Source organism: Belonocnema kinseyi, chromosome 3 (assembly GCF_010883055.1).
Source record: "Belonocnema kinseyi isolate 2016_QV_RU_SX_M_011 chromosome 3, B_treatae_v1, whole genome shotgun sequence".
NCBI lineage: Eukaryota > Metazoa > Arthropoda > Insecta > Hymenoptera > Cynipidae > Belonocnema > Belonocnema kinseyi.
The window spans coordinates 10,080,240-10,090,944 of NC_046659.1; the positions used below are offsets into that span (position 1 = coordinate 10,080,240).

Consider the following 10,705-nt stretch of genomic DNA (forward strand, 5'->3'; position numbering starts at 1 on the left):
AAAATTTGATTTAAAAAACTTGAAAAATTAAAAAAAAAGTTACCTGAATCTATAATCTTCTAAGTTCGTTAAAGTTGTAACAATCTGTGATTTTATTTTTATATGGCTCTCCCTAATAATCATAAGTTATTTTCCTAAAAATAAATATAAGATTAAAACAATATAAAATGTTATGTTATTAAAATACTTTACGTATAAATATGTTGTGTTCAGCTAGCAAATAGATGTTAACTGAACTTGTTTCGATAATTTCATGTTCTTTTAAAAAATATATAATAAAATCTTTGCATTTTCCTTTATGAGGCATTAAATTTGTCTCATCCTACTTATTATGATTGCTGATACGTGAAAAAATAACACTTTTCGCAACAGCAGTATATATATTTTTTAAACTGGGAAAAATCGCGAATTTCTACGTTGAGAAAAAAATGAAAAAAATTGGCTATTTTTTCTAATACACGGCACATAAACACTTGAAGTGGGATAGCACGCACCGCTGCGTAGTCGCATATAATACATGCGACGCAGCTTCATAAACAGTTGTACGAAGAAGTTATTTAACGGAAAACCACTTACGTTCGTAAATATTAAATTAACTGTCCTCGAGAAACACAGTCTTCACTATTCTCACGTGAACACTTGCCAGTTTGAGATTAAAAATACTGCAGTGGGACTCCGATGTCTGAAATTGATCGGACATCTCTTTCTCGTGCTCTCTTTTTCTCTTTATCAAATAATTCTTTGTTTCCTTTGTCGAATCGCAGAACCTATTTGTAGCCACGACAGCGTTACCAATCTAGAAGAAATTTGAATGAAATATTAACAAGAAATGTTATAGTAACGAGGCGCTATTCACTGTCTGAAAATGAGTGAAAAGTCAATCCTCACTCAAAACAAGTCCAGAGAAATTTCTCATGATCCAGCCAGAGCATACCAAATTTTTCCGAATCCTAGGAAATCGCTTTAACTCCGGGAGAATCACAAATAATTCTCATCTCACCGTCTGTCGCGTAGTAAATAAGTTTTAATTGATAATAAGCTAATTATCATTTGAATACATTTTTAATGCACTGAAACGTTATTTTAGGTGAGTTACAAAGACGTTTTGAAAATTGCTAAAAAAAATTTGTATTTTAAAGTCGCTAAAGTAAAAATAAGAATGAATTTCATGTTTCACTTAATTTTGCGCCGTTCAACTTATTTTAAATCCAAAAATCTGGTTTTTGGTTATAAAGTCTTGTTAAAACTGCCCTCATTTTATTCGTTAATATTTTTATCTGGAAACGAGCCTAATAATGAAACGAATTTATATTCTCGTACATAAAAATCGTGCGGACTTTCACCCGAATGAAGCAAGGGACATTTTTTTATTACTCGATGTCTGGATTAAGCTACTATTAGTACAAGTGCCCGGAGATTTAGCTAATTTAGGCCCCAGCTTCTTACCTTTTTTGCTTAATTGCACCGCGTCACTTTGCAGTATTTACACGCAAACTTAGAGAAAGCGACGGTAGGGTAGTTTTTAACTTACTTACTTGATTTTTCAACAAATCAACTAATGGTTCTATGCCATTTTTTATTGCAATAGGCTCTCAGTAGGCCTTTTTGCAACAATTAACAGTCTGTGCTGAGACTTATGTGCGCTTCTGGCCTTCGTTCTCTGCATTTACATCGAACTTTGAAAATAATATTTTCATTTAGTGTACTGTTTTGATGGTGCTTCTGTCTTTAATAGTTGTTTATACCCAACCTAAACTCAAAAGTATATTTTAACCGCTGTTTTATTTTCTGAACGGTAAATGCATATCTACTCTTGTATGTATAACTCAAATTTTAAAAAGTTCAATGTAATTTTTGAGAATTCAACGACCGAATTTGGAAAACGACCATAAAATGTTGCTATTGAAATTAGAAAAAAGATAACAATTTGTTCCTAAAAAATAAAATAAAGAAAATTTCCTTTCTGGATAAAAATAAAAGAGGAAAGAAAAATGAGAAGGCAACCAACCAACTACCCTTCTTTCTCTTTTTAATTTCTTTCGTCTGTTTTATTATTATTACTATCAAGACACAATAAAAATCCATTGGTAATAAACAATCACCAACGTTTCGGCACTCATACAGCACCCTTATTAAGGCAAACAAATAAATAAAAAAACAGAAAAAATAAAAAATACCCGAGCAGGCAGGAACAGCAACAAAACAACGATGCTCTCTTCCTGACACTTGAGAATCAAGTGAGGTTCGAAATACCCATCAAAAACATACCTGAAACATCCAGTGAAGGTCAAAAGGCAAACTGGTTATAAACATGCCTGAAAAATCCATTGTAAGCACATCACAAACACAGCTAGTAGAAGAAAATAAAGATTTATGAAAACTCAGTGCTAAATATAATTAATCATACTAGAATAACTCTTGTTCAACCTGTCCAATTCAGTCTTTAAATAGTAGATAAATTATTTTCTTTTTTCAATGTAAAGCATTTTCATAAATTCTCTCTTTCTCTCATTAATTTCACGGTGAAAAATTTAAATTTCCAACTTCCCACACTTGTTGCTCAAACTATTTTATTTTATGAGGACAAATATATGGATATTATAGAAATAATCTAAATAAATAAATTTGTTTCGTTTTTTATTTCATTAAATTCTGAAAAATTTTATAAAATTACGCAAATTGTTAGTTTTTCTTTGCTTGTAAAAAGGCGTTAAAAGGCGTGAAATAATGATTACTGGCGTGCGGTAATAGAAACCACGGGTAATATGGCACTTTTGGAACGCTAAACAAGCATGAAATAAGCCACTTTACACGCACATGTAAAATATATTGTTTTTCATAACACATATCGAAAATTTGACTTTCGATGCCCCCGTAGCGGGTCGAAAGTTGTGTTTTCAACCCTAGACTAGAAAGTAGAAACAGGAAACTGCGAAAGTAACTTTACGCCGTAACCGGTATCGAAAGTATATACATCCTACTTTATCTGCAGTTGTCTACAGCCAATCTCCCTCTTCTCGAACCTCGTTTCGAGAATCGTGTCATTCTAACCTATATCTGTCACTGTCTACGTATTTACAAAGAATAACAACTTTGATGAGAATAAAAGAAGTTTCAGGCGTCTCAAGTCAAATTTTCGATACATTTTTTATGAAAAAGTGTATGCGCAAGTCGGGGCGGAGGCAACAATTTCACTCGTGTAATATCTGCCCTCGCTTCTCTTGGGCAGCTAACTTCACCCTCCTGCAATTGTCGCCTTTCGCCCCTTTTCGCGCAATATACTATTGTATGTCTGGTAAGAAAACTCTTATAACAGCGTCACAAACGTAAGTCTTTGTGCCCTTCTATCCTAGTATTAAGAAGTCTGCCAGTCTGTCACACGTAAGTCATCACATATAAAATGGCATGTTCCGATTCGATATAATGCTCAGCTAGTGCTTATTGCGTGCAATGTTTTAGCCTGACTTTTCTCTTATATTCCTTTATACGTTGGCTCACCGTTCTCCCGGTTTCTCCAATATAGACTTTGTCACAAGAGCAAGGGATTTTATATACTCCCGGGTCCTGAGGGTTGCGTTTTTGTCTTTAGGGTTATTTGTTAGTTGTCCTATTTTCTCAGGTGGTTTAAATATGGTTAGGATGTTGTGTTTGTTGAGAATTTTTCTTATTTGTTCGGTGACACCTTGGATGTAGGGTAGGATGGTGGTAGTTTTTCTTTCTCTTTTTCGTAGGTTGTGTTGACTTGTTTTTTTAGTGTATTTTTTTAATTAGTTTATCAATTTGTTTGTGTAATCGTTCTGTATTAGGGTTTGTCTAACGTTTTGTAATCCCTTTTGTATGTTATCTTTATCTGCAATGGATACAGCTCTGTATAGAAGTAGTCCAGGCGCCCTGGTTTTTTGGGGAGTTAAGTGCTAGAATGTAGAACAAAAGCCTATGTTTAGGACCACGGTTTCGAAAGCACTGTGTGTGTAAACAATGGTTAAAGATAGCAAAAACAGGTTTTTTGCTAGTCGTAACTAGCTATATGCCCTTCAGAAAAAAAGTGTAATTGAAAATTGTAGGCCTTACAAATATATACAAAGTGACGTGTCGTACATTAAAGAATAATTAGTTTTCATAACAACTCATATGTTATTAAAAAATATACTACCTTTGGACGGAATTTCTACACATTTGGCCGAAATTATCTTAACAAAAAGGGGGCTATTCCCCTCTCCGAGAGTTGTAGTATCAAGTCCACTTAGCGGAAAAACGATGTTTCATTATTAAACCGTACAAAAATGGGTACAAAAAGAGGGTACATGTTTTTGTCATAAACAAAAGGAATAACTTTACCAATTTTCACTTTATGGAATTGGGAAAAAATTCATTTGATTAGTGCTATTTTTTTTTTACACATTTTCAACAACAAAAATTGTCGTGATTTAGGGGGAGGGGGTAATTTTTTCCGTTTAAAAGTTCTACTGCAACTTTTAATCTACCGAGCTGAAATTTACATAAAATACAGAATGAGAGCTGCCTGTTTGTTTTTAAATTTCCAAGGCATTGCATTATTATTCTGTTGTTGATTATGGTGACTGATTATGGGAGAAGGATCGATGTGTTTTGTGGCGGCGGAGTGGGGAAAACTGCTACTGCCGTTCGTTCGCTTGCGCCAGAATTCAAATCAGGCGTTCAAATTAAAACAAGTTCGTATATTTCGGAAACCAATTGACATATGAAGATGTTTTTTTTTTTTTTTAATTTGGGCTTCATTTATTTTCATAAATATAGTCCATTTCAGAGTTTTTTAAAATACACTATAAATCTTCCTCGACCGCTCTTATAATAACGGTTAATCTGCGGTAGGAAAAATTTGGTTGAAATTATACATTATATATTATTATACATTATATTTAATAAAAAATATATTATTGTAATATTTTCACAAAATACATAGGAATACAAGAAACGATATTCACAGCGCAACAAATGCGATTCAGCCGAGCATTCAAGGAAAAAGGGTCGCCATTCGAGCAGAGGCACGATCAAGTTATTATTCTGTATGACAACGTTCGGTCCCACGTTTAAAACCCTGTCAAAACATACTTGAAAATGCTGAAATGGGAAGTCCTACCGCACCGTGGATAGCTTTAAAAGGCGAGTCTTTTTTCCAACTTGGTGTCCGTATGCTGCCAAAAGGTGGAAGAAAGTAGTGGCTAGCGATGGACGATACTATGAAACATCAACTGCTAACCACTTTTTAAAAATAACCCTGCAATTTAAAAAAAAATCCTCAAAATTAATTAATAAATCAAAAATTCATTTTCCAGAAATAAGTTGAAGTTTCAGTTTTTAGGTTATGCGTATGTTTGCAGGAGTCCAACGTATTGCAGTGACCGCTGTTGTCTCGTCTCTATACCCACCTCGGCTGACTCTGCGTCGGACTCCCGCTTACATACGCTAGTCTGTTTATACCGCGCTTCTGATTGATCCAACCGAAATACTTTATAACTCAAAAACTAAAACTTCAACTGATTTAAAAAAATGAATTTTCGATTTTTATTGTGCTACCGGGAGCCGGTGTCATTTTTAATTGGCACTTGCTCTCAATGGCACCCTGCGGTGGTTGTTCACATACACATATCAAACTTCCGTTTTGGTTGCATTGGAATAGAATCCGAAGGCCTATAATAACGCCACGAGACTCGTCCTCAGGTTTGGGGATTGAGGGTGCCTATACCAAGGGTTTCTGCTGAATATGGTAACAATAATTTATAGCAAGTCAGGGCAATTCTCCAGTGATTTTTCCGAAGGAAAAGCCTCAAGCGGAGGCATAACAACCGTGCCGAAAGCTGTACGGCACCTGGGTGAGGTGTCTTAAACGGTAACTGGGATACTGGGCCAAAACCAGTTTTAGTGAGGGCGGTTCAAAACAATCGAACGCGAAGGTCTCTCGACAATGGGTCGGGCAACAATGCCTTTTCATGATCACTCAATGTGTTTTTACTTCAAACAAAATGTTTTTATTGGTTTAGTTTATGTAAGTCGAATACAACACCCCTATGTAAAAACCTTAACATTTTTGTCGAAAGCGATTCCCCTCTTGGAAACCCTGAAAATGTTGTCAGTTTTCGCTGATTTCTCAGCGTTTTCTAGATAACTCAAAATTTTCTTTTTTTGGGGGATATTTAAACAATATTGTATTGAATTATTTCGAGCTTTCGAAAAAAAATCAAAATTTTGATTGTTTAAATGTTGAAAATTTGTGGTTGAGATATTCGATTGCGTTTTCTGATATAATAGTCGTAGTTAATGTACCTTTATCAGGAATATTCAACTCCAATGTGATAACGATCTTGAAAATATTGACCACGATCTCATTTTTCAAGGTTATTTGAAGGTCAGAGTTTTTTTGCGGAAAACTTTGTCTTTGACAACCTACTGTAAATGAGTGAATATTTGAATTTTAGCCTTGATACTTTAATTATTGTCCTTGTTGTTTTGATCTTGCAAAGATCATTTTTAAATCAAATGCTGAAATGTGCTTACTATCTACGATTAGTCTATCAGAGAACGCAATCGAATATCGCAACCACAGTTTGTTTAGCATGTAACCGTCAAATGACCTTCTGAAGGTCATGAAAAACAAATTTTAAAATAGACGTAAAATGTCCCGCTCTTTTTGAATCCGGTGTCAAAAATAGGGGCTCACATATAAAAAAACCACTTTGACCTTAAAGTGACCTTAAAAATCAAGTTCCAGGTCAAAACTAATTGCACAGATAAATGGACCCTTTGTCCTGAACAACTTTTGTCTAAATTCGGGTGCCTCGAGTAAATTGGCCCACCCTGTATAAGCCGAGCACCTACTCAACCACAGCTAGGATTAGCCGGAAACAGGAAAGAGAGGTGACACTGATGCTAACCATCTATGTTTCTCTCAAGAATGCGACCGTTGGACTATCAATTGTGTTGTGTATAATGCAGCGAGATCTTTGGAAAATGCAAACCGTAAAGAAAAACCGATAGCTGATCCTAAGTCCCAAAGACAAATGATTCAACTCAGAAAAAACCACAGACCATTAGGCAGCATATTGTTGACAGAATACTGTTACTATCTGACGCTATCTTTCTCTTCGCTCTCGACTTAAGTCAAGAGCGAAGAGAAAGGTGGGTCAGAGAAAACCAACAGTTTTTCTCAAACCCATCTAGACTCTTCTAAGAACTTCCAGTCACTGTCGACGATCCGCCCAGACCAGAGGAGGTCGAAGTATTTTGGAGAGGAATCTACGAAGTTCAGCATCAACTAAAAGAAGACTCAAAGAACATAAATAGCTTCAATAAGCTGTACATTGCCCTCATAACACATGTGGAAGAATGTCCTCCTATCACTACCGAGGAGATGAAAAAAGTATTAAGAGGCATGCAGAACTATTCCGCTCCGAGGCCAGATGGTATCAAGACCTTTTGATAAAAAAAGTTTCCTGCAAACCACCAGCATCTGGCCCGAAATTTAACCTTATATCCAAAGTCGGAACAGCCTATTTCGTACTGGTTGGTGGAAGGGCGCACAGTACTCCTGCCAAAGATGGGCAACTTAACTAACCCGCAAAATTACAGGCCAATCACTTGTCTAAACACACTGTATAAGAGCTTTACAGCTATTCTAAATAAAAGCATTGTTGAGACAATCGGACATGTCTGGCAAGAAATGTACGAACAACGCGGCTCAAAGAAATTCTAAGAAAAAAGGTGCGTTTCAAGAATGCGACGTACCTTTATGCAAAGAAGAATTCTTTTCTTATCATGATCAAACACAAAAATTGAGTATTTTGCTTGAAAAATGATAATCTGAATAATCTGAAAAAGATAATGAATTAAAAATAAGGAAACTCTAAATTTCTTTTATGATTTTCTTTCTTATCTGCCACGAAAACATAACTTCTCCTTCCTACTATTGCAGCTGGTGAAATGACCATTTCGACGCGAAAATTACATAAAACTGGCGAAAAATCGTTTTAATAGACAACATTACCTTCAATTAAATGTAAATTAAATGAATTTTAACGAATTATTCCACAAAAACGTTTTTTTTTTTTCAAATTGACGTTTTCTTTTCGGGGTTTTTAAGAGATATTTACTTATTATTTTAAATGTCTGAGGGGCCCGTGTGCCCCTCGAATTAGCCAGAAGATACAACTTTTCTGAAAATAACTGTAATGCGGTCCTTTTGTTGCATTCGGAATTCGCCTTACCAAAAAGCAAATTGTATTAAACTTCTGGTAAAACTAAGAAAAAAAGATCTTGTATAGTTTCGGAAATGCAACCTTCCAAAATTATATTTTTTGTAACATGAGTATGATCTGGAGATCAAAAGTAAAAATAATAATTTAAATAATAATAATAATAATAGTTTAAATGGTAGATTTAGCTTTCAATGGTAGCTCTGAGAAAGCATCCAGAGGTGACTGTAGTCACGGCCGCTCGTAATTGTATAGTTATATCAGTGCAGGAGCTTTCAAGCATCGTACTGGATTTACTTATAGCATCCTAATCTTATCAGTGACTTGACTTAGTCCGTGGCCATGATGTATTACCGGGTTCGCCCGAGCAAAAGTTTTGTTTAAATAATGAATAATTTTTATAAATTTACAAAGCAACATAGAAAACATTCCTCGAAAAGATATTCTTAGATGACTTCGTACAAAATTGAGGCTATTCGTTTAGAAACAGCCAAACTGAATATCTCTATGAAAATTGTTAAAATAATAAATAATTATTGTAAATTTGCAAAATAACGTAGGTAAACCCGATTGGAAATGCATTCTTTTTGGTTCTATAAACAAAAGGAGCCTATTAGTTTAAAAATAGACAAACTCTGAATTTTTTTGTTGAAATTGTTTGCATAATTAATATTGAAAATTTTTAAAGCAGCATAAAAAAAATCTTCGGAAAGATATTCTTACTTCTGTAAAAAAATGGATCCTATTTGTTAAAAAATAGCCAAACTCAACATTTCAAACAAAAAATAGAAGAATTAAATTTGAAGTTAAAAGATAAATAAATTTACATACCAAAACTAGAATACTTACATTCACACGTAGAAACGTAAATTTTAAACAAAACAAAAAACACGAGTTTTCAACACAATTAATTTTCAGCTAAAAATGTAACTTCCAGCAAAACTGGAAAATCTTTTGTGGTAAAATATTAATCATCTTGATGAAAAATTTATCTTTTTGGTTGAAAATTTAACATTTTTGTTGTAAATTATTTATATATATTTTAGTAAAAAAATTGTCTTGTTTAGTAGAAAATTATTATTATTTAGCAAAAATTCATTTTTTGGTTCAAAATATAACAATTTTGCAAAACATCCATGTATTTTGTGACAAAATCATCCTTTTTTTGTGAAAAATTAACCTTTTTGGGAAAAATTTGTCTTCTTGGTTTACAAATTTCATCTTTTGTAGAAATATAATTTTTTTTTACTAAAAATGCAACTACTTGGATGAAAACCGTTTCCTGTTTCCAATTAACATCTTTTTTCTTTGAAAATTCATTGTTAAGTAATTAACTAATTAGTTAATTAAATAACTGCTCCGTGTTTGGTTCAAAATTTATCTTCTTTATTTTGAAAGTCAATTTTTGTTTGACAATTTATTGCTTTGGTTGAAAATTTAACTATTTCGTATAAAAATAATATAAATAAAGGTCCGGGTCAATGAAAAAGCGGCAAGGAAATACCTAAAATTTTATTCTCTTAAATGGTTCCATTTAATGACCAAAAAAGCCCAAAACAGTTTCATCCCCCTATCACTTTAGGATCATCCCCCAAACATTAAAAAAAATCATCAAAAATCCTCTAATTTCGAGACCTAAAATTTTATTCTTTTAGATGGTTCCATTTAATGTCCAAAAAAGCCCCAAACAGTTAAATCCACCAGCATTCTAGGATCACCCCCAAAATCACCCCCTAAGCACTAAAAAAATCATTAGAAATCCCCTAATTTTGAGACCTAAAATTTTATTCTTTCAAATGGTTCCATTTAATGACCAAAAAAGCCCAAAACAGTTTCATCCTCCAAGCACTCTAGGATCACCCCCTAAGCACTAAAAAAATAATTAAAAAACCCCTAATTTTGAGACCTAAAATTTTATTGTTTCAAATGGTTCCATTTAATCTATATTGGAGTCAAAAACAGTTTCATTCCCCTAACACTTTAGGATCACCGCCAAAATTATCCCCTAAGCACTAAAAAAAATATTAAAAATCCCCTTATTTTGAGACCGAAAATTTTATTCTTTTAGATGGTTCCATTTAATGTCCAAAAAAAAAAACCCCAAAACAGTTTGATCCCCCTAGGACTCTATGATCACCCCCAAAATCACCCCTTAAGCACTAAAAAAATCATTAAAATTCCCCTAACTTCCAGACCTAAAATTTTATTGTTTCAAATGTTTCCATTTAATCTTTATTGGAGTCAAAAACACTTTCATTCCCCTAAAACTTTAGGATCACCGCCAAAATCATCCCCTTAAGCACTAAAAAAATCATTAAAAATTCCCTAATTTTGTGACCTAAAATTTTATTCTTTCAGATGGTTCCATTTAATGACCAAAAAAGCCCAAAACAGTTTCATCCCCCTATCACTTTAGGATCATCCCCCAAACATTAAAAAAATCATCAAAAATCCTCTAATTTCGAGACCTAAAATTT

General features: G+C 33.6%; 1 protein-coding gene across 2 annotated transcripts in view; it reads left to right on the top strand.

Moving 5' to 3' along the window:
• LOC117170229 (protein AF-10-like) overlaps window positions 1-10,705 on the top strand; it is a 688,368-nt gene that overhangs the window by 1,466 nt on the left and 676,197 nt on the right. The gene's annotated exons all lie outside the window — the stretch shown is intronic.